General features: G+C 47.5%; 1 long non-coding RNA gene across 1 annotated transcript in view; it reads right to left on the bottom strand.

Annotated features, from left to right (window-relative positions):
- Nucleotides 1-26535, bottom strand: part of LOC138453612 (uncharacterized) — a 253514-nt gene that overhangs the window by 58450 nt on the left and 168529 nt on the right. The window lies entirely within an intron of this gene.

Below are 26535 nucleotides of genomic sequence, written 5' to 3' on the forward strand. Positions count from 1 at the left end.
GGAATTACCTCTGGCATTTTGATGAAAGCTTTTGGTTTTTCCTTCACCTTACCTACAAACCCATAGTTCGGCGGTGGAGTAATGCACTGTTTCTGGCCACACAGCTGAACTCCTAATAAGGCCCTATGCTCAGTCTAACAAGTTAGCGTGTTACACACACACCCTCACACTCTGACTCAAGAAACAAGCTGGTCTGCCATAATACAAATAAAAAAGGCATCAAATGAATGTAACAGGTGATTTCCCACTTGCATTACAAGAGGACTTAGCACTCACACCTCAATCCAAACCAGTTCAAATGTTCACTTTCATTTCAAATATATGCATATAAATTGACACTGATTCAGGTTTCTGGGAAACCATTAAAAGATTATTTTAATCTGCATGATGTTTACGTCAAGCTCACAATATCTATCAAAGCCCTCCTATATTTAAGAGGGACAACGAATGCTCAACTATGAAACATTATTCACAGTAAAATATATATAATACTGTTTTGCATATATCAATACACAATAGGGCTTCCAGGATTACTTTCACAGGCAACAACTGGAAAATTCTAGTATACTTATACATCTATAACTGTGAAAACATCCACCTTCCTAACTAGAAGTTACAGATCCCTCTTTATCGTAAGGCAGCAGAAATGTATCAAACCAAATGATTTTATTATTAACAATGGAAACATTTTTTAAAACAGATTGCCCTTTCGGCAGTACAAGAATTCTTACACATATGAGGATACAAATGCAACAAAACAAAAACAATGTTTTACAATAATCCATATAGGACTTCCTTATAATCCCCAAACACCCTGGTGTGCTACATATATCCAAAAACTGTTATTTATGCTCAATCAACATTTAATACACATATACAAATGTTCTTCTCAATTTTCTTACTTTTCACAGGTATAGTAGTATTCCACCATTACATAAACACACAATTCTAAGAGCACATCAGTAACACAATAGTCACTGCAGTTTATGCTAAGTATATTCCATACTTATTCCATGTATGTACACAAATGTATACATCAGTCTTAAAGTTGAACAAAGCTGCATATGCATATAGAATTGCTTAATGTGTTTTGGTCATTAGACCATCTTCAGAAGTAACAAAGTCTAAAAAAGGAAAAAATAAACATCGTTATAGTAGGGCTCAATTTAAGAATTTTAAAAAAGTCACACTCCAATCCAACTTAAGTTGAAATTATAAAATACCCGAGTATAGCAATCTCTTTAAGTAATGTGACTACAGACATTGCTTGCCCCCTCCTCTGCAAAATGAGAAGCTAAGGGTACTCAAAAAGTGTTATGCCACTCTGAAACAAAAACCATCGCCCATCAGCACTTAATTCACACATAGAGTTCATTAAAAGCCTCCCACTGTTCCTTATAAAATTCTTCTTTATGTAAAGCATAATACTTAATCCTCTCAAATCTTGAGAGCAACTGCACCTGCGATAACCATTCATCAATACTTGGTTTCTTTCTCGTCTTCCAGAGGCATAAAATTTGACGAGTCGCCACCAAAAACACCTTATTAGCCCAACACAGAGTCGCATAGCTAAAGTGACGAGTGCCCACTGGTGATTTCAAAAGAACTGATGATGGTGTCCTTGGAAAAGAGATGTTCCCGACCAAATCAACTCTATCCAAAACCTCACTCCAAAAACCTTTAACCCTCGAACAATTCCATAACATGTGAAGCAAAGTGCCTTCCTCCGTAGAACAACTCCAACACATACTATCCCCCCTTAAGCCAAATCTGTGCATTTTAACTGGAGTCCAAAACAGACGCCCCAAAATCCTCTGTTGAATATATCGTAAATTTAGATCAATTTTCATCCTAACTGGAACCTTCCATAGAACCTCCCAATCCTGCATAGAAATATCTCCACCCAGTTCAGCACACCACATAAGTCGAAGAGAACTTCCATGAAGATCTAAATTTCTCTTCTACCGGGAACAACCTCAAATAACTAGACACTGCACGAGGCGCAACTACAATAAAACTACACCTTTCTGGTCTTTGTAACAAAGGGTCAGTAAGCATTAATACTCTCTCAGAAATCAAATCTCTCAACAATCTATATCTCCCCATTTCCCTATTATGTAGCATAAACTTCCGCTTCAGAGTCTCAAAAGATATCATACCGTCATCATCCCATATGTCTCTAATAAGTAATATACCCTTGTTCATCCAACTCCTCCAGCATAGCATCTTATTATTGATCTTTAACCCCGGATTCTGCCAAATGGAGGCCTCCCCATAGAAATGAAGTCCCTGCCCTCCACTTAAATCAATGATGTGACTACATCTTTGGAAGCATGGACAGCCTGCAATGTACTGACCGATTTAGGTAACTTTCCAAGAGAGTACAGTGATTCAATTCGGAAGGGTCTCATCTTAAACTCTTCTATCTGAGCCCAAACTGGAATGTCTGATTCATTCAACGAGAAATAGGATACACATTTTTTTAATCAAAAAACTTTTGTAGTAATTTTCAATGTTAGGATAACCAAAACCCCCCTCATGTACACTCCTAACCATTAAATACCTGGGTATCCTTGGTTTCCTTGAAACTCCCCATGGAAACTCCTGAAAGACCCTATCCACACAGCCCAAAACATTTTTCTTAAACCTTAAAGGTAGCGATTGAATAATGTACAGAACCTTAGGTAGGAGCACCATTTTAATAGCATTAACCTTTGCCCAGATGGATAACGAGAGTCTACTCCACCTACGGAGCATAGTCCTCATGCTTTCCAGAACTTTATCTATATTGAACTCCGCCATACCTTTCACATCTCTAGACAAAAAGACACCTAAATATTTCACCCTACAGTTTTCCCATTTACAATTCCAATCTAATAATCGTCTACACACCTGAGCGTCTCGAGCTGGAAAAACAACCGTCTTCTCCCAATTAACTTTATAACCTGAGAGCCCACCAAACTCAGAAATCATATTCTTCAAGATGTTCTTGTTATTGTGTTTGTCTTGTGTTGTGTGGTTGTGTGTTTTTTTTCCTCTGGTTTTCCTTTGATTTTTGGCTAGTTATTTCAAATTAGGTTTGTTGCGATTAGTAGAGATAATTGATAGGTTTTTCTTATTTATTCTGTACTATTTGTATCAACTTGTATAATGCTTTTTTCGTTTTATTTGTCGTTTTCTTGTTATCATAATTGTTGTTTTGGAATGATATGTATTTCTTTTGATAAATCTTTAAATAAAGTTGTCAAAAAAAAAAGTGTTATGCCAAGTATAAAATAATTGCCTAAATTTCCTCATTTAAGAAGTTAAGCATTACCAATATGTTGATGTATCTTCAATCAACTGTGATTACTTCCATCCATCAGAGAACCTAAGGGAAGATGAAATAATCCATACTAGCTATTCAAAATGTATAAAAATACAAAAACTTTAAATTAAAAACATTTCGTTAAAGTATACATGGATGCCACCTTTTCTTCTCTACCAGTTCCCAGTAACCGCATTCCCTAACCAAAGTAGCTTGCTTCGAAAGACAATTAAAAAGCAGTGGTCCATTATCTCTGAAGACTCATCTTTAAGCCATCTATTTGTATCAACAATTAGTGATTGTGGAACGCATTAACAAAAATCCTCAAACTACATTAATGACAAAGAGAAAGGGCACATACCCCTGTTTAAAATGCAGGCATTGTAATTCAGACATCAAAGAGTGAGTCATTTATCTATGATCCCACTAGACAAAGTGAACAAAGTATTTTGACGTCATTGTGCTAATTCACTTTATTTCTAGTAGTTTTCTGAATATATGTGATCTTTTTCAGAAATCATGAAGACGTCCAACTGTGGGGACATGCAAACATCATTGGTTATCTTTTTCTGGATGGTGCACTACGAAAAATGTATCCCCTTCTAATTGGAAGACTTGGAGGGTCCTAGACTTTATAGGAGTGTTTTCAGATGGGATTGTGTGAAGATCTTTCGCATTCGGGTGCTCCTTGTGTATTGTCTCTCTTGTCCTCGATGGGCTCTTTGTAGATGGGTTTGTGTGCTTGGCTGCAGTTTTTCTATCCTTTCTTTCAGTTGAGCCGAATACTCAGTAAGGTTGATCTCTTGTTGGGCTTGCTCTTCCCAGCCTTCCTTTAATATGTCCAAGAGAGACCTAGACGGTCTTCCGAACAGCAGCTCGAAAGGGGAAAACTCGGTAGAGGACTCTGGTATGTTCTGCAGGGTCATAAGTATCCATGGAATTAATCAGTCCCAATTCCTTTCCCCTGCTTTGAGAGTGTTCCGTAGCATCTGCTTAATTGTAGGGTTATAACGTTCCACCAGCTCATCGGTCTGGGGATTATATTGCGGTTCTCAACTGTTCAATATGTAGTGTTTCACAGACTTGTTTGAGGACCATAGACATAAAGTTAGTATGTCTGTCTGTCACAATTTCTCGGGGTATGCCCACTCTAGCGATAAATGGAACTGAGACATCACAGATTTGTTGTGCAATGGTGTTCCTGGTTAACGGGTAGCGTAGTCTACGATCACCAACAAATATTTGTGTCCTCGGCTGGTGGAGTCTAAAAGACCCACAATGTCCATACCGATGCAATGAAATGGTTCCAATATTAATGGCATGGTTTGTAATTGTGCTCTTGGTGCACTGGCTTTGTTTTCTTCTGACATGCGGCACATTGTTGGCAAAACCGTGTTACCTGTTCGTGAACCCCTGGCCAGAAAAATCTTCACAGAATTTTCTGAATAGTTTTCTCAGCTCCTAAGTGGCCTTCTCCCACTTGTAAGTGATCTACTTCTAGTATGGTGGTTCAATATTTGGTGGGCATCAGCAATTGTTTGGCGATCCCCCCCTTACAGTGAGGTCAAAGCCCAGTAATATAATCTGTTAATCGTCTCAAAATAGGGGCCATCTCCCTACTGGTCCATCTTCAATGCTTCCCTGGCATGCTTAAGTGTAGGGTCTAGCTCCTGGGCCATCCTGAAACTGTCACCCTGTTCATCTCATTTCCAATCCACGACCACTTGTAGTATAGCCTGTTCATGCCATTTTCTTTGTAGGACTCTTTTTTCCGACCGGCTTCTATGTACCCTGGTAGGTGGAGAGGACATCTTGCTGTCACAGAACAGTGCTCTCTCCAGCCACCTTTGTTCAATGTTTCGGATGATGCCGGAAATGTTTGAAACATCGGAGCCGATGAGGAGGGATTCAGGTAGCACAGGCAACATAACTGCTCTCAAGTCTATATGTTTCCCTGCTACTTTAATGTGTATATCTTCTGTGGGATATCTCTTTATATCCCCATGCACATACCTGATTGGAATCTCAGGATTAGATTTACTTACATCACCTACCAGATCGGTGCCGACAGCTGTTTGTAGACTCCCTGAGTCTATCATGGGTTGAGTAGGTTGACCATCCATCTCTGCCTCACAGATATAGGTATAGGAAGGGCACTGGGGTTCTTCATACTTTGGGTATTCCCCTCCTCACGGTACGTCATACACTCCGATATCCATGGGTTCTACCTTACTCCTTTTTGGGCAGTTTCGAGCCACATTCCCCCATTCTACGCAGTCAAAACAATGTGGTCCCCTGGATATCATACCGCTTGGTCTGTTCAACATTTCCCCTTCACTTCCTGCTCTTATTCTGTCCGCCTCCATTCTTCTATTCATAGGGTTCAATGGGCATCCACTGGTCCTTCATGTCAGTGGTGGGTTTGACCTACCTTGGATCTCCCATCATTCTGCCAGACTGTCCAAATGTCATTAATCTCTCTTGTCCCACCTTCTGATAAGCTGATGCAATATTGGCAGCCTCTGTTAGGCTATGCCAATGGTGCTGTCGCACCCAGCATTGAATCGGAGGGGGTAGGGCCTCTACAAACTGCTCCAAAACAATTCTCTCAGCCATTTCCTGTTTTGAGGTTGTGGAGATTTGCAGCAATATTTCAGCGAGTTCTTTTACTCTGTAGAATAATTGCCTGGCTGTCTCTTCTGATCTCAGTCTTGTTTCTCAGAATTTTACCCTGTAAGACTCGTCAACATGACCCAGTTGTTCTACTATCATCCTTTTTACATCTATATAGGGTGTGACCCCTGTCAGATTCACTGTCTGGTATGCGCTCTGCATCTCCCCCGTCATGTGAGGGCCAATGATGTAGCTCCATCTATCTGCCGCCCATTGTGCATTGCGTACCACCCTTTCAAAATTAACAAAGAAGTGTGCCGGGTCTTCTCCTGGCGTATACTTTTGCAGCACTGTGGCTGGCACTTGGGTGTGTCTTCTCAAGTTTGCTGCCTCTAGCAGTTGTGTTTGCTGTAGCTGAATAGCTTGCTGATAAGTTTGTCTATCCACCTGGGCTTGTTGATTCTGCATCTCTAATGCTTGTTGTAACTGTTGCTGTCCTTCGCTTAGTGACTATAACAGTGCTTCCATGGTGTTCTTTTAGATCCCACCGCTTGCCATCAATTGTGAAGATCTTTGCCAGTCACTGAGGATAAACACTTATTTATTTTTCAACAATTAACTTTATTGTTGTGGTTCTCTTAAAAGAACCTGAACTTCTTTGATGGATGATTAGACAAGTTCAAACAATTTAACTGTGGTGAACGCTCTTGCTTGGGTTCTTCCTTGTCACAGAGGCTTTTGTATGTTATAATGGCTGAAGAAGGCCAGGAATAAACAGTTCTTTTCTGGCCCAGTGCACCAGGTTTATTATGTCACAGGAGACCAGGCTCTTAACTCTTATTTGTGCCTCAGTGTGCAGCGTTATAATTGTAACAGGAGACCAGGGTCTTATCTCTTATTTCTGCCTCAGTGTACAGTGTTTTTATAACTTGTCACAGGAGGCTGGGGCTTTGTTTTCCTGCTTCCAGCCCGTTGCGAGGTATTCCTAATGTCACAGGAGACCGGGGCTTTCACAACACTCTCCGCTGTCGTTCACACACAGCTGACTTACTGTTTTGTTGCGGCTTTCATCTCTGATGCTTCGGCTTTCACAGCTTTCGTCAATTTTACCTGGCGTCTTCAGTACGTCAAAGGCTCCTGTTCCGCGATTCCCACCAGCTCCTGAGCCACGAAGCAAACAAAAACCACACAAACCGCCATTCTCCCTTGTTTTCTTTTCTTCGAGCAAAGCACCCACTCCGCCTCAGCTCCCCGGGTCCCGCGCCCTCCCTGGACCAATCAGTCATTCTCTTAACCCTTCTGCTGCCAGAGCCTTGGTCCCTCTGTGTTGCATATGCTCCTGGGCTCACAGATTGGCAGAAGATAGCACATCGCAGACTTGACAGAGGTTGAACCACTAGTATCATGCCTTCTGCACAATTTAAGATACAAACTCTCCATAGAAAACCAATTGCTCCAGAGTGGGATCTGCTGCTGGTTACAGAGACCTCCTTTCGAAGAAGACAATGCAGTCACCATTACCTCTGTACACTGACAACACTGTTGCTTTTAGCTATTACCTCAGCCAGACTGATTGGGTGGCTTGGACCTTGATGACATCAGGACTATATCCAAGGTTTTCACCAAAGATGGCTAGCCTTCATACCGGGTCTGGCTTAGAAACTAAGATCTTTTCATAGTTTAACCTGAATCAGGAAGTGCTTCTGCCTTTCCTGGCTATTTATCATCACCATGCATGAGAAGACAGCCATGGCAATGCCTACACTAAATCAGAAGTGTTCCACCAGATGCATGCCAAACACCTGGGTGGAAGCACCAGATATCTCTAGCATAGAAATGTGCAATTCTGTAACTTGGTTTTGATATTGATATTTTATTTCTATTGCGCTTGTATACATGTGTTTCAGAGCGCGACAAGGCAAGGGAGGAACAGGAGAGAACAAAACAGTGATCTTACTAGGCCCAGTGACATTGAGAACGCGCAAGTGCATGGGAGAGGGGAGGGGAAAAGTGCATGGAAGGGGGGAAGAAGTGGAAACTGCGAAGCAGAGAAGAAACAGATAAATAACAATACATAAATTATAAAGGCAACAAACAGTGGTAGTGCAGCCAGCAATTTGCAAGTGCTAGGTTTAAGGCGGCAGACAGGGTAGGTATGATAAGTGCAGGAAGAAAAAGGGGGGGCTGTATGGGTACACATACAGACCCCAGTGCAAGGGGTGGCCCGGAGGCGGTGCAGGAGGGTGGCGGGGTGATCAGGTACCTAGGAGAGGGATGGCTGAAGTTATTTTGGACCCAGGTCCCAGAAAGCCTTGTGGACAATGCAGAGGGTTTTGAATTTAATCCTTGCATCCACTGGGAGCCAATGGAGAGATTTCAGAGCTGGAGAGATACGATCCCAGGGCTTGAGGCCAAGGACAAGTCTTGCAGTCTTGTTCTGGATTAGTTGCAGAGGGCGGAAAGTAGAGGCAGATAGATTTAGAAAGAGGCTGTTACAATGTCCAACCTAGAGAGAACCAAAGGTTGAGATACCATGAGCTTCTGGGGGAAGGAGAGGAAAAGCAGAGTACCTCTGAGTAGGTGCAGTAGGAAATGTGACTTTTTAGAGACCTCAGAGATGTTGGCGGAGAAGGAAAGGGTGGAGTCAAAGATGACCCAGAGGTTCTTAGCCTCGCAGGTGGGGGTAGAAGGAGGGCCAAAGGAGGCTGGCCAGAGAGTGAGGGGAAAGGATGGTGAAGGTGTGCCGATGAGGAGGATCTCCGTCTTGCTGGCATTCAGACAAAGATTATTTGGCAGCACACCAATCTTGAATGGCAGTTAGGCAATCAGAGATGAGAGAGGGAGAGGAGGTGGCAGAAAGCAGCCTGAAAATGAGTTGAGTGTCGTCAGCGTAGCACTGGAAATTTGAGCAGAAAGTGGCAATGCAGTGGGCGAGAGTTTCCAGGTATTGGTGGAAAAGCCAGGGCGAGAGGTTAGACCCCTGGGGAACACCACAGGTAGAGCGGAAGATGGATGAAAGGACCCAAGTTGGACCTGGGAGGGTTGTTCTGAGAGGAAAGAGGTCAGCCAGGCCAAAGCCTGATCACTGATACCCAGGTTTTCACAGAGACGGTTGAGCAGGATGGTATGGTTGACTGTGTCGAAGGCAAAAGAGAGATCGAGGAGGATGAGGGAATGTTAGAGTCAAGGTTGGAGAGCAGATCTTCACGGATGTCCACGAGAGCAGTTTCCGTGCTTCTGGCAGCTCTGAAGCCAGACTGGTGGTCATGGAGACAGCCAACAGAATTGGAATGAAGGTTAAGCTGAGAGATGGCCAATCTTTCCAGGAGCTTGCCTAGAAAGGGAGTAATGGAAATTGGGCGATAGTTAGCTGGACAAGAATTATCAGCTGTGGGTTTCTTGAGAAGAGGATGCACAACGGAGTGCTTCAGAGGGGAGGGGAAGGATCCTGAGGCAAAGGAGTGGTTGCAAAAATCAGCAAGGGCCAGAGCCAGGGTGTCAATGTGGTCCTTGATGGTTTTAGAGGAACTGGGATGAACCAGTTTTGATGAGGCTTTCATAGATCGGACTTGTCTAGCGACCTCGTCAGGGGAGAAAAGAGGAAAGGACAAGAAGGATGGTGGGGGGGGTGACTAAAGGAGGGTCAGCAAGCACAGATGGAGAGGGGAGAGGAGGGGAGTGGGTGGAGAGGGTGGACAGGATGTCCTGGGTTTTTTAAATGAAGTGAGAGGCAAGGGCATTGAAAAGAGCCTGGGAAGCAACAGGAGGGGTAGAGACGGCAGCAGGTTTGGCCAGCTACTTGCAGATTTTAAAGAGTTTGGCCGAGTTGTTAGATGCTGCAGAGACACAAGCTTGAATGTGGACTCTCTTCTTGGTGAGGACAGAGTCGGTATTGCCTTTGTAGCAGGCAACAGGCCAGTTTGTCAGAGGATGAACAGGAAGTCCTTCATTTCCTCTCAGCCGCCCAACACTTACTTTTAAGTGTAGCTGGGTCAGAGTCATACCAGGAATTGCACTTGGCTTTGGACTTCAAACGGATCCTCATGACAGGGGCAAGAGCATCAAGAGTATCAGAAATTGAAGAGTAGAGCAGAAACAGGGTTGTGTCAGGATGTGAGACAGCGAAAGGTGGAGGGGGAAAAAGCTTCAACTGACACACGCTTCATGGGCCAGATGTCCGAGAAGGTAGGTGGCAGTGTTGGGGTGGGCTTGACTTGGGGGGAAGAGAGGGAGAGATGAGAGGAGAGGAGGGAGTGATTACTCCAGGAGAGAGGAATGGTCAGAAGGATGGAGAGGGGGAGGTCAGAGGAGATCAAGACATCGAATGTGTGCCCTGCAGAGTGAGTCGGTCCAGAGGGGAGGATGGACATGGAGAGGGAGTCGCAGAGGTCACGGAAGAGTAAAGAGGAGGAACAAGGAGAGTCTAAATGTATATTGAGGTCACCGAGGAGAAGGAGTTGAGTGGTAGAGACCAGGAGGGAGGAGGAGAGGGCCGCCCACTCAGAGAGAAATGAGGTGATTTGACCAGGAGGCCGGTAGATGGTAGCCACAGTAAGAGAATGGGTAGACGAGAGAGAAAGCCTACAGACAAGGCATTCAAAGAGGAGTAGGTCTGAGTGGGAATGATAAAGGCAGGAATCTACTCAGGGAAGATCAGGGCTACCCCACCACGGGACCGGGAGGATCTGGGTGCTGAGAGGATCTTGTGGTTTTCCTCCAACACTTTCATTAGCCACTACTAGCTGGTGACTGGGAGATCACTCTCAGTGAAATTTGGAGCAACAGCACTGAGAGGCAGCTCCTCCTGACTAATAAATGTTCTTGTTTGTGTAGTATCCTAGTGTTATGTTGTTATGAATAATAACAGTACACAGCAAGTGTGCTGTTTGTGAGTTTGTCATCTTGTAAGGACTGTGATAAGGAAGGGGATGGGTAGTAAGGCTGAATTACAAATGGTAATCATCATTACACTTATTCCTCTTCACTCACAGTGTGTAAAACCCTCCCTCTTAACTGCAAAAACACAGAGGGGGCACAGCTCATATGCCATAAGGGATCCTTTGACAATTCCATGATATTGTATAGTGTCTGTCGGGGAAGGCAGTCAGCCTTGTCATTAAGCTGAGTGCAATCAACTGCAGGTCAGATGTGAATGAAATGTCTTAACATTTCTTCATTGGGGTATCGTAAAAGCGCAAAGCAAATCAATATCCTCAGGGCCACAAACATGTACAAAATAACGTAATCAATTCCAGGATAGATACTCACCAAGATGTGATTTCTTGGGGGTAAACTCCAGTGTCTCTCAGGGTCAAAGTAAAAGCTCTGCATTTCTTGATAAACCTCGGCCCTGGTCTCTTTTGGCAGCTCAAAAACAAAACAGATGTGATGAATAGGTGCAAGTTGACCCAAACAGAACATAAAAACTCCAAATAAAATGTTTCTCATGATTCCTCTTGTGGCTTATCAGGATCCTCTCCCTGTTGGTCCAAGTCTTTCAGCAAAGTCCCAGTCTATGGTATTTGTAGTTTTCTTAGTGGTGCTATTGTGTATTTAGAGTCCAGTGAGGTGACCTCTTTCCGGGTATCAAGCCTGAACTGGAGCTTGTTGGCTGGCTCTGTAGTTGGTGTCATATTGGAGCTAACCTTAAATTAAGGCTTAGAGTCATAGAAAACAGTAGGCCACCCTAGGTTATTTTCAGTCTTCACTCCAGAACTATTACCACCCCTCCCTCTCAGGATCACGGTTCTACAGCTTCCAACCCCAATCTTGCTCTCCTCCTCAACATCACGCCATGCATTTGTACCTGGGGGATCTTCTCTTATGCCTTCCCTCTCTTTCTCTCTGTCGTTTTGCTTCTCCTGCATATCCTTGACACTTTGCCTCAGACTTGTTCCTCGCCAGTCCCTGGCTTCTCCTTGCATTTTCACTCAGTCTCCTCCTCTTGTTCTTCTATTCTGCGCCTGATTTTCCTTGTTTTCTTTCTCCTCTCCCCCTGCTTATTTATTGTATTTATTTAGTATGCGACAAAAACCCGCAGGTATTAGGGCGCACACAAAAACATGAGATACAACATTAGGCACAGGACTGTGGGTTCTCAGCTTCACCTCTCGATTTTGGTCACCCTTTTCTTCGACTGTCTCCTCTCTGTTCATCACCTTTTCTTTGGGCACTTCCTCCTTAGGCACCTCTATATTAAGGGTCGACTTCTTCACCCTCTCCTCCGTGGTTTATCTCACCACCTCATATTTAGCTTCATTCACCATTGCCTCTTTTAACACTCTTGTAACCAAAATAAAATTTGCAATTTTTCCCTTCCTTATTCCTCTGTCCTTTTTTCCCCAGCCCTCTGGTTCCCTCGTTCTCAACCTTCTGTGGCTCTCACTGCCCTAGTTTACTGGGCCCCTTGCTCTCTCTCCAGCTCCTTAGTTTCTCTCTGCCCACCATCCTGGGTCTTTCTTCCCCCAACTCCCTGGGTCTGCCTCTCGCCTTAGCCTCCCAGATTTCCCTCTCCCCAGCCTCCTCTGCCCCACTTTCCCCAAAGTCCTGGGTTTCTCATCACCCCAGCAGTCTGGCTCTCAATGTCCCCATCTTCTTTTATCAGCTCTCTTCCAAGCTTCCTCAGCCTATCTCCCACACAGTTAATGAATCTTTCTCTTCATAGACTTCTGTGTCCTTCCCTCTCTTCCCAGTCCTCTGGGCTTTCCTCTCCCCTGCCATCTGGGATTTATTTCCCCAATTTCCTGGGTCTAACTCTCCCCAGTATTCTGACACATTATTTCCCCCGCCCCTTTATTATCTCTCTCTCTCCAGGTCCCTGGGGTTCCTCTCCCCAGTCCACTTGGTGGTACCCTCCCTGGCCTCCTATGTCTTCCTGTCTCAAACCGTCTGCGTCTTTCTCTCTCCAGTCCACTGGTTCTATCCACCAGCCTCCTAGTTCCTCCTTACCTCAGCCTCTGGTCTCCTGCTCCAACTCCTTCTGCACTCATCACCAGCCGTCTCCAAATGAGCTCCTTCTCTAGACTTCCACAACCTTCTGACACAGGCCCTTCCTTTTATAGGGATTCTTCCAGCCTCTCTCTGGCTTAAGGGAACCCAGGTGTGTGTCCCCGTGCAGCTGGAATAGGGATTGAATGATAGAACTCAAACCTGGGGATAGGTTACTGTTTAGACATGGGACTTGGAGACTAGTTATTTCCTCCCCTTTGATGGTCTTTTCTCTGATTGCCACACCCTGGCCCCATCATCGGGAAGGACTCCTTTAGACCAACAGGCCTTAGATGTATATGTATGGAAACCTTATGAGATGACCAGTTAACGACTCAAGTGTTCTCTCTTAATTCAGATCCTGTTCCTCTCCACTGCGGTTTTGGGTAGAGTTTCTGCACCTGTGTGAGGGAAGCCAAGCATTCAGTCACAGTCAGCTCCATGGGACGCACCCCGATCTTTCAAAGGGACAAGAGCTTCTAAGGCGACAACTGAGGAGCTACTCTCTTCCTCATGTGACATGGTGCAAGTGGCAAAGGAATCCTCCCCATGCTGACCACAGGTCTGCATCACCTGCCTTGTGCCTGCAACCAGCCCTCTTGGTGAAACCACCTACTACCAGTAAGGTCAGTCATGGGGACTACGTCATAGTCTTAATATAGTAATAACTGTGGCAAGTCAGCAGGACATACGGTAACAGTGATTCTTTGGCATGGCATGGAGGCAACCTATTATGCATAGCCCTTATTACAAATATTATCCAGCAGTAAGAAGTGAACACAGAAAAACAGAAACCATAACCCTAGCCCGCACTACAAGTTCCATAAATCGCTAGTGCCCCTCCAAAAGTCACTGTCATCCAAATCATCAGTACTCTGTTCCATATGAATGATGCTATTCCCGTGTTACCCTTCTTTTCTTACCACTGGATGTGCACATCAGACCAATGCAAATATCTTCAAGAGCCGGTAAAGGCGGAGTTCACTCGGTCAGCTGTACTCCCACTGTGTCAGACCTCAGTTACATACAAGCAGGAGGGGCTGAGCAGCAGTTTTAGGTCTACAAGCCCAACTTCTTTTCTTTGCCCAGTGAGGTCAGGGGTTCAGGAGTCAAGGTATCAAGGACAAGGCCAATTCTCTCCAGGTATGTCCTTTTCTGGACTGCCATGTGGACCATTCTTTAGGTTGAATGATTCATAATTATTTAGGAGACTGTGGATTTGTTTCTCAAGACCCATGGTTCCTTCAGATAGTATAAGGTAAGGTATCAAGCTGGAGTTTTGCTAGCTCCCTCATCAACAGTATCATAAGCAAAAGATGTCTGTCAGCAGGGAATTGCACCCTGATCTCCCAGGATGTGACCGTTGGAAGGGTGTTATAGGAAGTGTCTCTTCGTACCTGGAGTTGTAGTTAACATTTTTAGTACACAAGATGGACAAGAGGTTTTGCCCATTGACAATCTCAGAGACCTCAGCAGATTTCCCTTCCGGCACTGCATGATTGAGACCATCTGGCAGTTAAGAGAGGTGTTATGTTGCAGAGACTGGCCCCTCAGATTGGATCAGAGGCGTGCCAATTTGATAGTTCCAATCTTCGAGAGTCACAGGAAGTTCCTTTTTTTTTGGGAGGAGTATCAATACCAGTTTGAGGCTCACAGATTTCGTCTGGCATTAGGCCCTTTGTGTTTCAGGCCAGTGGCAGCTTCCCTCTGATCAAAGATTTTGATTTATCTGCTCAATTTTCTCTTCAAGGACAGTTCCGGGGTGTGGGGTCAGTGAAGCAGCTTTGCCCATTTGTAGACCTGTCGTGTTGGTTGGGTATTGTTGTCTATTTGGAGAAGTCAGAGGATTGCATCTGGGTTTCAGATGCATTCCAGGACCTCCACCTTATGTCTCCCTCTGCCCAAGTTGAACAGTTAAGGAGGGAGGTCAACACGGTCATGTCTCTCTCTCCCTGCTGCTATTTCTATCACGGTTCTAGCTAAGATTGCAGATTTCGGTCTTCTTCAATTCAGGCCATGTTTCCATCTTTCTCAACCACTCTACTACAGCGATCTTCAAAGTTTAACAATTCAGGCTATAAAAAGGTACAGAAGTGTGGGAGCCCCTCTAATGAGGATGAATATGGTTCAAATAACCTGTTCTATGAGATGTGTCCCACTCAGGAGGGTCTACAAACACGTTTTAGCTCACAGAGGAGGCATACCCAATTTGCATATCAGTTGGGCCCACTAACAAGGGCACTCTAGTACTAAAATGCCAGGCAAGTCTGCTCTGAACAAAAGTACCATCAGCAACCTCAGACACATGTTTCAGGCTTGTTAGGTCTTATCAGTGAGGTAAAGATGAGTCTTACTAAAGCACAGTGAGCAAGGAATCCGCATTTATGTTACCCTTAATGACTCAGAGTAGGACCCCAAGTCTTTCAAACTATAAAACATTGTGGGGGCCCCTCTACTAAGAACAGAAAATAGTTCAAATAACCTGTTCTATGGAATGGACTCTACTCAGGGGTGGTCTACAACCACAGTTTACCTCACTACACCCTTCATGAATGAGAAATATCCATTGGCATATCATGCACTTTAATGCATATTTTTCTAGTGAAGTTGGTTAAAAGTCTTTATACTGTTCCACATCTGCCCAGAAAATGGGCACTCATTACCTGGTATGGAGGACCCTTCTGGAAATGCCACATTACCCCACAGGCCAATCAGACCCTATCTGGGAAGCAGCACATGGGGCCTCATTACGAGAATCCTGCTAAAAATGGGCCCATTACCGGCATGGGGGAAGTAGCGGGTCTGTGCTCGTTTGACACCGCTAATAGCGGCTGATTACGAGTGTGCGAGCACACGCGAACCCCCATGCCGGTAATGGCCATACCGCCATGCCGCTAAAGGCCCACCAACCCCCCGATAGCAGCATCACAGGACCCGCTGATACCGCCTCCGCCTAGGAGGCACCCCTTAATACCTACCCGGTAATAACATCATGTAAATACCGTGATCATCCCAATCCACCAGTGCTGCATAGGAGAGACCAGGGCCATTGAATAGAACATGTCCAAGGCTACCCCAAAAACCAACCCCCACCTGCGCAAGAAGCACTTCTCAGATGAGGACTTGAATATGTTGGCAGATACCCTTGCTGCCCATGCCGATGAGGTCTTCACCCATAACCTCAAAAGGGAGGTGCAGCAGAGGAAGAAGGAGATATGGGAGGAGGTAGCACGCAAGATGTCTGCAGTTGGCACCACCACATGCACAGTCAAAGACTGCAAGAAAAGATGGGACAACCTCTGCCTCAGGGTCCGGAACATCCTGGCCAGCAATCGTCGGGTGGCCATGGCCACAGGCAGGGGTGCCCACTCCCCGGTAAAACTCATGCGCTGGGAAGAAACATGCAGCACAACCATCCAGATGGAGTTGATAGAGAGCTTCGGGGAGATGGAGACGGGTGCCGCAACATCTGGAGATGGAGGAGAGTGACCCTGCAAACCCCATTACGGCAGACCATGGCGTAGCACAAGTGATGTTGAATAGAGCCTAGGCAAGGCAATGCATGGCCCATCATACACACATTAACATATCCATGTCCAGATGGTGGCCCAAACCCTGCCACACTGAAATACATGCTGAGTGCCAATCCTGTTACCAACATACACCCAACACACAGGGACCATTCCCATGTCATACATCACACAAACCCCAATACAACGGCATACCACCTGGCATGCATCCTTGCCGAATTGAGAAATCACGGCTAATGCCAATATGCACCCCCCTTCAAACTATCCTGTGTGACACACCTGTAAGATAGAAATGCATGAGAAATGAAAAACTCAACAGCACCATCTCCTGCATCTTGCATGTAACACCATCACTGATGCCCTGCATCTCTTCTTCCCCCCTGGCACTGATGGAGATGATGGCAGTCAGGATCCAGCCACAAGGCCATCCATGTCCCGGGCCAAACCACCTGGCACTGGCAAAACCACCTGCGAGGCAGCATTGCGGCCCACAGTACAAGCCAGGCCGAGTGCACAGGCCATGCCAGCACATGAGGGCCCCATAGCAGCGGATGAGACTGCAACCACAGAGCTGCCAACAACAGTGGAAGGGGAGGCCAGTGGCACCCATTCCTCTGCAACAAGTTCAGTGGGTGAGGAAACAGCCACAGCCCCACTCAGTGACGTTGACATAGGAGCAGAGGAGTACATGGACCAAGGAGGTACAATCCATGTGGAATGTCCACACACCCCAAGCTCCCCGTCCACCCCCCAACACGCCAATCAGGCCTCACTCTCCAGCTCCATGCTGGATTCTGCAGTTCTGCTGCACAGCCCCGAACTCAGTACCACCCCAGAGGCCAGCCCTGCAATGGCACACCCTGCCGCAGCACCCTCAACCTCTGCTGCTCCCACTGACTTGAAGGCACGGCTGTCAAGGGTGGAGGCAAGGCAGGACACCATGATTGACATTGTGCGCCAATATGTGGCTGATGGGGAGGAGACAAGGCGGGAGATCTGTCAGGCCATTGCTGGGAACACTGCTGCAATCAATGCCTGTACTGTAATGATCCGTGACAGTTTGAGGGCAGTCAGGCAGGTTCTGACCGGCATACTGCAACACATGCAGCAACAACAACCTGTGCCAGCCGTGCCAATCCCTATGGCATCCACCCCATCCTCCACACCCGCATCCCCCGCACCCTCCAGCCCTGTGCAACTGACAAGGCGGAGTGCAAGGCAGACGGAAATGCTGCCCCCGGACACAAAGAAAGCCCACAAATAGTGTGGGATAACAATGGGATCGGGGGGGGTGGTGTATAGGGGATTAAGGGGATGTTCATTGGGGGTATAGGAAGTTTATTGGGGGCTATGGGGAGTTCATTGGGGGTATGAGGAGTACATTGTGGGTATGGGGAGTTCATTGGAGGGTATGGGGAGTTCATTGGGGATATGGGGAGTACATTGGCAGTAGGGGGAGTTCATTGGGGGTGTGGGGAGTTCATTGGGGGTATGGGGAGTTTGGGTGTGTTGGGGAGGGCTTGTGAGTGGTGGAGGGGGGAGGCACTTTTCTGTAGTTTTCATTAATACACCTGTTGTGTGAAAAATCACTTAATGCCTGGACATCGTTCATTTCGTGTGTATTCATTTCATTCATGACAGTGCCCAACTCCCCACATACCATGTGTGCATGTCCACATGGACCCAGTGCTCAGTGTAGCAGTGACACACATCCATCAAAGTCCCTGTGGTTCAGAAGTATTCGTCCAGCAGTGATTGGCGTACAGCACAGCCATCTTGTGCATCACGTACTGGCAGGGGTGTGCTTCTCCTCCACCATCATCCTCATCATCATCCTCACCCGGTGCATGCATGTCAATGTCAGGTGGCAGTGGTACATTTCTCTGGATACACATGTTGTGCAGCATGACACAGGCCATGGTGATGTTTGCCACCTTCTGAGGCCCATAAAGGAGTGCTCCACCAGACCTGCTTAGGCAGCGGAACCGTGTTTGGCCAACAGGCCAAAGGTCTGCTCAATCACGACACAGGTACGGGTATGAACCCGATTGTACTCCTATTCGTGCCTGTTACGTGGGTTCCGCACAGGGGTAAGTAACCACAGCTTCAAGGGATAGCCTCCATCACCTGCATGGGAGTACAAAGAGGTCTGTGTGAGTCATTCTGAACTGCCACCTTTAGGATTCACAGCCATGGCCGCAGCTATTTAGTGTCGACATGCACATGTCCCTGTACGTATGCACACAGATTAATTGGATGCATTGTGTACTGCAATATGGTCTGGTAGTCTGGATAGCGTTGTACAGATGATGCAGGGTGTTCACTTGCATGCTGATGCGGATGTACTGTGGATGCGGAACGATGTCTTGCCTCCCATAATTGCAGTGTATGCTACTCTGTGCCTAATCACACTAGCGACATTGGCACAGTTGTAATCATGTTTAGTCATGCATCGCTTGACATACCCATGGTTGCCTGGTTGTGCATCTTGCATGTTGTCATTGATGTACGGCATTGGTCTAATGTGTGGCATTGATTTGTCATGTTCGGGTTGGGAGGTTCAGCTCAGAAGTGCTTAGCTCTGAGTGCATTGTCCACTCACCGCCCATTCCCACCCAGGTAGAGTATGCATCCCCCTCCCCCATTCCCACCCAGGTGGAGTATGCATCCCCCCCACACATTCCCACCCAGGTGGAGTATGCATCCCCCACATCACAACCCCAATGCACTGGCATGGGCCAGTCAGGCAACTCACCAAGCAGCCAGGTACGTCGTCCAGCATGTCGCTCCATGTGATGGGGTAGCATGGAGTTACGCAGCACCATGGCATCATGTGTCGATCCGGGATATCGGGCACAACAACATGTGATGATCTTGCAGGAGTCACATACCATCTGCACATTGATGGAGTGGTATTGCTTGCGGTTGCGGTACACCACCTCTATGGCCTGATGGACTACCAATTCGACATGGGTGCAGTCGAGGGCCCTGATGCAATTGGGCATGCCTGCCAGCGCATGGAAGCCTACTTTAGTGTCGGCAAGCTCCTGGGCAGTCCGTGGTAGCGATACGTGGTGCTAGCGTGTTTCAAGAGGGCTTCCCGCACTTGGCTCAGCAAGCGTGAAAAGAGTGGTTGTGATATACCATGCAGCTGGCCCACTGTGTGCTGGTAGGTGCCTGTGGCCAGGAAGTGGAGCACAGACACCACCTTTAGTAGCGGGGGGGATGGCAGTGCGTATTTCAATGAGGCCGACGATGTCGTCATTTATCATGTTCACAATGGTGGTGATGGTGTCCCGGTCCAACCGGTACAGGATGTGGATCTGCTCAGGGGTTAGATTAAATGGACTGTGTCTGATGTGAGGGACTGGTGGCTGCCTACGAGGTACTACTGGCTGCACTGGTGGTAATTGCTGGGCCTGTCTCACCCTCCTTCTCCTCCTGCGTCTCCTCTGTGCTGCCTGTTGTTGTGGCTGTAGTTGTTGTTGCTGTAGTTGTAGCAGTACAGGCATGTCCTCCAGCCCCATGATTGCAACAGCTAGTGGTATCATTTTGGTGATGGAAGGGGTGTGGTGTGTGGGTGTGCTCCTTTTATACTGGGACAGGCTCCATTGACTCCACCTGTGGCGATTGTGTGCACCAGTGGCAGTTGCCTTCAATGCAGTTTGCTATTTACGGGTGGTCCGCGATGCCTGTATAGCCACCGTCGTGCAGGCCCTAATTACTGCCTTCGGGATGCCGGTAAGTGCATGCCCGCGTAACTTGTGATGTCCTCCAATTATTGGCATCCCGGTATTTCCTCCGCGAAGTGGCGTGTGTACGCCGCACATGCCGGTATGAAGGGGCACTGTACGGGCGGGGGCTGTATTGGAGGGTTGTCAGGTCATAATGGCCCGGACCCGTTAACCATGCCGGTAATACCATTCCGCCTTCCTATTTTCATTACCTCCATGCACGTAATGAGGCCCATGGAGTTTTTAGTTGAGATTTTGGAGTGAGGGGGGCTTATTCTTCCATTCAATTTGAATAGACATTTGTTCAAATTTAGGGGCTACATTTACAAAAATGGTGCCTCTGTGTAAAGGGTGCATGGAGAAGAGGGGCAAAGCCGTTGCTATGGATCATGCATTAAAATGTGGCTGTCCCTTTGTCCCTTCCAAGTGTAAGCCAAACGGGTTTAGGGTGGGTGATGTTTACTGTGGCAGGGATGCCTCACAGTATTTGATTATATATATCCTACACCCCAGTCTTTAAAAGTACCACGGTGGCATTGAGGATCTCACTTCTAGGGACTGTTAAGGATTTCAATCAGGCGACGCACACCTTAGTCTCAGCCCAGTATGCAGCGCACAATTGAAATGCTTAGGTTAGATCAGATTCAATATTGAGATGATACACCACTCATATCACACCCCCTTTTCAAATACCCCGGGTCACAATGGACCCTGAACCAGGCTGGTTGATAAAATGTAATATTCATTTATTTATTTTAAAATTCAAAAGAAATCATACAAATTTTAATATAGGGCATCAATCACCAACGGGGTGATAAGAACAATATGAATGTAAGCAATGCCCTTAGTTTAACCTTTCATTGACACAACTACAAAACACCAGGGAATAGGAGCCCTTTTTGATTTTAGGTAACATAGCACTGGAGTTAGAATTTCCCCCTGCAATGTTCCCTCAACCCACAAATAATCGATTTTAAGTGGACAAACAGAATCTGCAGGTAATCACGAATGACAGACAAGAAACAGAATTTAAATCCGACCTTCCCTCCCCAAACAAGAGAGAAAAAAGGATTTCAAACCATGGCAATGCTCAACTGACACTCGGAAATGGATGAATAAATGGGTAGAACTCTTGAAACAAAAACAATTCTTTACTGGAGCAACACTCGAAAGATACTAGCAATCAGAAGCAATGGATCGAGCAAAAGCATACAATTCGAAATTGAATGGAAGATTGAAAACAGTTTATAATTAAAACGACACGTAAAATTGGTACGTCGTCCTTTCATCAATGGATGTTATTTCGCAGGTTTTTTACTGCAATTTTCTTTTTCTAAACTACCCATCGAATTTTTTCGAAAATGGGGTGGTTGGTGGGGAACCCCCCCAAAATAATTTTCAAAAAATTTTATGGGTTTTTTCATTAAAAAAATACGGTAAAAAACCCTGCTGTCACACTCTACCCCCTGTCTTACCTGTTTGTCCTTTATGGCTTTCTTCTTTGTAGATTTCTCTATTCTCTGGGATGTCCGGGACTTGAAAAGGTAAGGTCGGTGGTTCTCCGTATCCAGCGTGGAACGAGAATAGACACAGAGGAAGAGTTCCGGATTCTAGGATGGTGAGAGCAGTCAATGTCCGGGAGTAAGCGCAGAACCAGGAAGGGAAACACTACTTGCAAGTATAGCAATGGAGTTGCGCGCGCGGGAGCATGGGAAGGGGAACCCAGGAAGGAATGAGCGGAACGGCCTCGGAGAGGGCAGTAGGTCGCTTCAATAATCCAGGAATGAAGGAAGGTAAATATGGATAGTATCAGAACAATAATACGAGGAAGGGAAGGAACTGTGAGTACACTAGCTGCGAACTCGAAAAGGAGCATTGAGACGCAGAGCGCTGCAGGGGCGTGTCCTTTTTCTAGGGATCCATAGCTCTGGCGTAAAGGCTAGAGCGCAGAGTGGCTGATGCGCAGGCCATGTTAAGAAGAGCATGGCTCCAGCGGTACGGTGCCTCATGGACCAGGAAGTCCATAAGGGGCGTAGATGGCGAGCCATGACACCAGCGAAAAAACATCCTGCTATGAAATGACATGTAACCGTAAAATTAACACACTTTTGTATATCCAGTCTGAATTTACCAAAACAGTTTTTAATAAAAACTGGTGAGTTATTGTAATTGGATGGATTCTAGGTACAATATGAAAGTGAAATGAGGTCTCTAGCTATTAAATTGAGTGAGTTATGCAAGATCTACTGAGGTGCGTTTTTGAGAAAATGAAGGCGCGAAAAAGGAAAATAAATCAATTTTGACAAGGACAGTTTTACTCTACACTAGGGCATTCAGGCTAGGCTACCAGATTGAGACACAGTAAGCCCCGCGGTTGACTTGCGAGTTCAACCCTAGCACCTCCACGCCCGTCCTGGCGGACCCAGTCCAATCACTCCAAACAGGATTAATAGCTCAGGATTTTACAAGACAAAATTATTTAAGATGTTGGTGCTAGCATAAGGAATCAAAGGCAGGGTTTCAAGAATTATTTTGACAATATTACACTGATCAGGATAAGGATAGGAGGATTTAGAGAGTGGAACTAAGGACAAGGCAAGGCAAGTTAGGCTATGGTTTTCTATGGTTCCTATTGATACTCAGAGTCCACTTTTAGTTTGGATTTTGGACAGTCAGCGGTTCTGGTCGCCACACGGATCTGGTATAACACAGGACAGCCGGACAAAATCAGCGGGACAGGTTCAGCTGGGCCTGGACTGGATACCAAAGGATAGTTCTTCTGGTTACTGAATAAGATAGGGCATCAGGAGAGCAGGATGGCAGCAGCATGCAGTGAGTGGCAAGCCAGGTTAATTCAGGATGCTTTCCAAAACACCACAGTGTTTCCCTTGGCTATTGGGATTATTTTAGGATTGAGGCCCAGCTGAAGCAGGATCAGCAGTGCTTAGCCTTGTGGTTGGGATCTGCAGTTTAGATGGATAAATGCAAGATGAAGACAGGAACAGACAGCAACAGGACACCGGCATAGGAAATCAGGAATCAGTGTCTGTGTGTTGTTAGGGGCTCTTATTTATAATGCCAGGTGACATCCTCACAGTGTATGATAGAGGCAGGCTTTACTACACACGCCCCTAACTATAGGATTGGGCAAGGGTAGTAATCTCCGCCTTGCTCTCTGCTGGTTGGATTTCTAAGGGAATGAGGTCAGGTTTATGAGGTGAGGTTTACAATTTCCAGAAACTCCCACATTTACTTTACTGAAAATCAGATTTTGCCAAAAACATACAGTTATGGGGCGTAGCTTGGCGCCATGGCGACCGGTTTGGCCCGGTGAGAGCTCCCGGCCGAGACTGCGTGTCCACACCAAATGCCCCAGTAAAACCGAAGCTCCTGTCTGCAAATTCGGCATCCTGAAGAGCCGAAAGGCGGCGGCACCTGATACTGCCACTGCGACACTCCTAGCCCGCGAGGAGACGGAGTTCTGGTCAAGATCCCTGGCGAGATGACTTGGCGCGCTGGCGGAGCTCCAAGATGGCGGATAGCGGCGGCTCCTGGTCAGACCTCCTTTCCTTGATCAGCCTCGGCGGTGGGGTCGTGGGCTGGCCTGCGGGGGGCAGCTCCTCCAGTCCGACAGGGGTGAATCCGCTTTCTGGCCCCCGGGGATCGCGCCTATGACTGGGCGACACCCGCAGTGATCGGAGGGGAATGTGATGGGACCCGACTCCCGCCGAGACCCAGCGGAGCACCGGGATTGAAAAAGGCCCACAGCAGCAAGAGGGGACTCAGCGCAGAAGAATACAGCGTAGGGTCCTGCCGACCCCTCCCACCACCGGCATCTCGGAGAGGGCTGCCCCTCGCGGGCTTCCGTGGACTGCCCGGGCCTCCCGACGCCTCCCGGGTACCCAGCCTGCTCGCCCCTGATAAGTGCCAGAAGTGAGGGGAGAAGGCGGCTTCCAGTGGCCCAGACTCGGGGCGCGACACCTGCTCCTGGAGGAAGGTAGGGTAGCACCTGCCGCACCACCCGAATCCTCTCGCGGACCCTCCAGCCAGCTCCTCGGCTCCTGGAAAACTACCTCTGAGCCTCCCGGACTCCGAAAAAGAGGCTGCCTCCCCGCTTCATCCTGCAGTTCCGAGGAGCCCCGCTGCACATCTCCCCCCCCCCCCGACGACCTTGCTCGGCTTCCAGGGGGAGTGAACTCAACTAGGCGGCGGTCCCGTCCCTCCTACTCCCCCCCCCCCAGGGCTCCAACAGATCGACAGGGGGCTGAGGACGGTCTCATATCAGTGCCCCACGGCAGCGCCACCAAGTAACCCTGAATAGCCCCGGGGGGCTCCCAGGACACGACTGGGGGTGTCTGGGCCAAAGAGGATCCCTTACGAGCGACAGCTGCCTATTATACGGGAGGGGCCGACCAGGTTCCCCGCCACAATCATAAAGAACATGTCCAGGAACCCGAAACCCTCTAAACAAACTGATATATCTACCCTGCTGTCTACCACCATGGGGGAGAAGGCCAAAAAAGGGGATCGTAATGACACTGCCATCTCTAGCGCGCCCCTGACCCCAACAACGACACGCCGACCCAAGCAGTCACTAAAGCTGATCTGCAAGAGCTCCTCTCTGCCATAACTAAGGAATACCAAAAAGGCACAGAAGAACTAAAAGGCAGAATCTCGTCACTAGACAAGAGAGTGGGTGAAGTCGAAACCAGAACAGAAGAAATTGAAACCACTCTGTTTGAACAAAACTTCGAGATCGGGAAAGGGGCTGACAGACTCACTGCATTGGAGGCTAGATGCGAGGCTCTTGAAAACAAGCAAGAAGAAGCGGAAAATAGATCTAGACGCAACAATATCTACCTGAGAGGTATCCCGAGTTCCGTCCCTGAGGAAGAACTCAACTCCTACACCAACAACCTATTCCTTTTCATTCCAACGCTCCCAGACAGGGCCCCCCTGGAACTGGACAGGGTGCATAGGGTCAGAGCCAAACAAAATGGAACCTCTCCGCCCGACGTCCTCGCGAGAGTCCATTTCTACAGGGTCATGGAAAGAATCATGCGCGAAGCCAGAAGCTCGGCCCGAATCGGCTTCAGAGATGCAACGATCTCCCTCTACCAGGACTTAGCAGCGGCGACGCTCGCAAAAAAAAGCCCTGAAACCATTCCCGGATTGGCTGCGGGAAAGGAAGACAACCTACCGTTGGGGATTCCCTACGGCCCTAATCTTCACCTGGGAGGGCAAGTCACGAATGATCCCCTCCCCCAAGGAGGCCGAGCACTTTATGAACCCGGATAGTGGGGCGGGGGCTCCTGGGGGCTCTGCGGAGGAGTCGGAAAGACCCCACAGGGACTCCTCCAAGCAATGGACCAAAATGACGGGGCGCCGCAGACTCCGGGGCCCCCGGAACAAGACTAAGAGGGATAACAACCTCTAGAGTGAGGCTCACTCCAACTAGAACTATAATCCAGAGGTGCTGCCGGGTCCCTTCCCGAACTGAGCCCCTTCTAGAGCCGAGTTCCTCCCTGCGGGAAATGAAACCGAGATGGCGACGTCCGCCCCCACAATTTGGACTCCCCGTCCCCCGGGACCCTCGGGCCAAGCAACCTACAGGAACCAAAGCTAGCCGGGCCTGGGAGAAGAGACCCAAACTGCCACGATCAAATACCGAAATTGTTAATTCGACTCTTTACTGGGCAACAGAAGAGGCACTGTTGTCTCCATTAGCGCGACTACTGCGGTCCGGCCGGATGCCCCTTTGGTTGAAGGCTGGTCCAGAAACCTTGTTACGGTTGCAGGGGTTGGAGGGGAGGGGGGAGCCGAGGAGGAGAGGAGTTCCGTACGGAGGGGGGGTGTGAGGGGAAGAGGGTACCGAAAAGACTGGGAGCAGGACACAATAGGGGAAGACCACGAAATTACCTATCTGGGGCCTTAAATAAATAAATCACCATCACGTCATGGAACGTGCAAGGTCTCAATGCCCCAAGAAAGCGGTAGTCGGTGGAACAAAGACTTGACCAACTGGCAGCTGACATTGTCTTCCTCCAGGAAACTCACCTGATAGCGGAGGACGAAAAACGGATTAGCTTTAGACGCTACTCTTAGTGCCTCTTCGCCTCTGCCACCCAGAAAAAAAGAGGGGCCGCAATCCTGTTGAGTCAAAACCTGCCACTAACCCAGATCACTGTCAAAAGAGACCTGGAGGGGAGATTCCTGCTTCTAAAAGGCCTCCTAGTTGAATTACCTATTACCCTAGTGGCAATCTACAGCCCAAACAAAGAACAAGAGCAATTTCTTCGCAACCTCATCCCGATTATTTCTGCTTTTTCGGCCGGCCACCTACTAATTGGGGGAGACCTTAATC

The sequence above is a fragment of the Ambystoma mexicanum genome, chromosome 4p, assembly GCF_040938575.1.
Source record: "Ambystoma mexicanum isolate Mex_15411 chromosome 4p, UKY_AmexF1_1, whole genome shotgun sequence".
NCBI lineage: Eukaryota > Metazoa > Chordata > Amphibia > Caudata > Ambystomatidae > Ambystoma > Ambystoma mexicanum.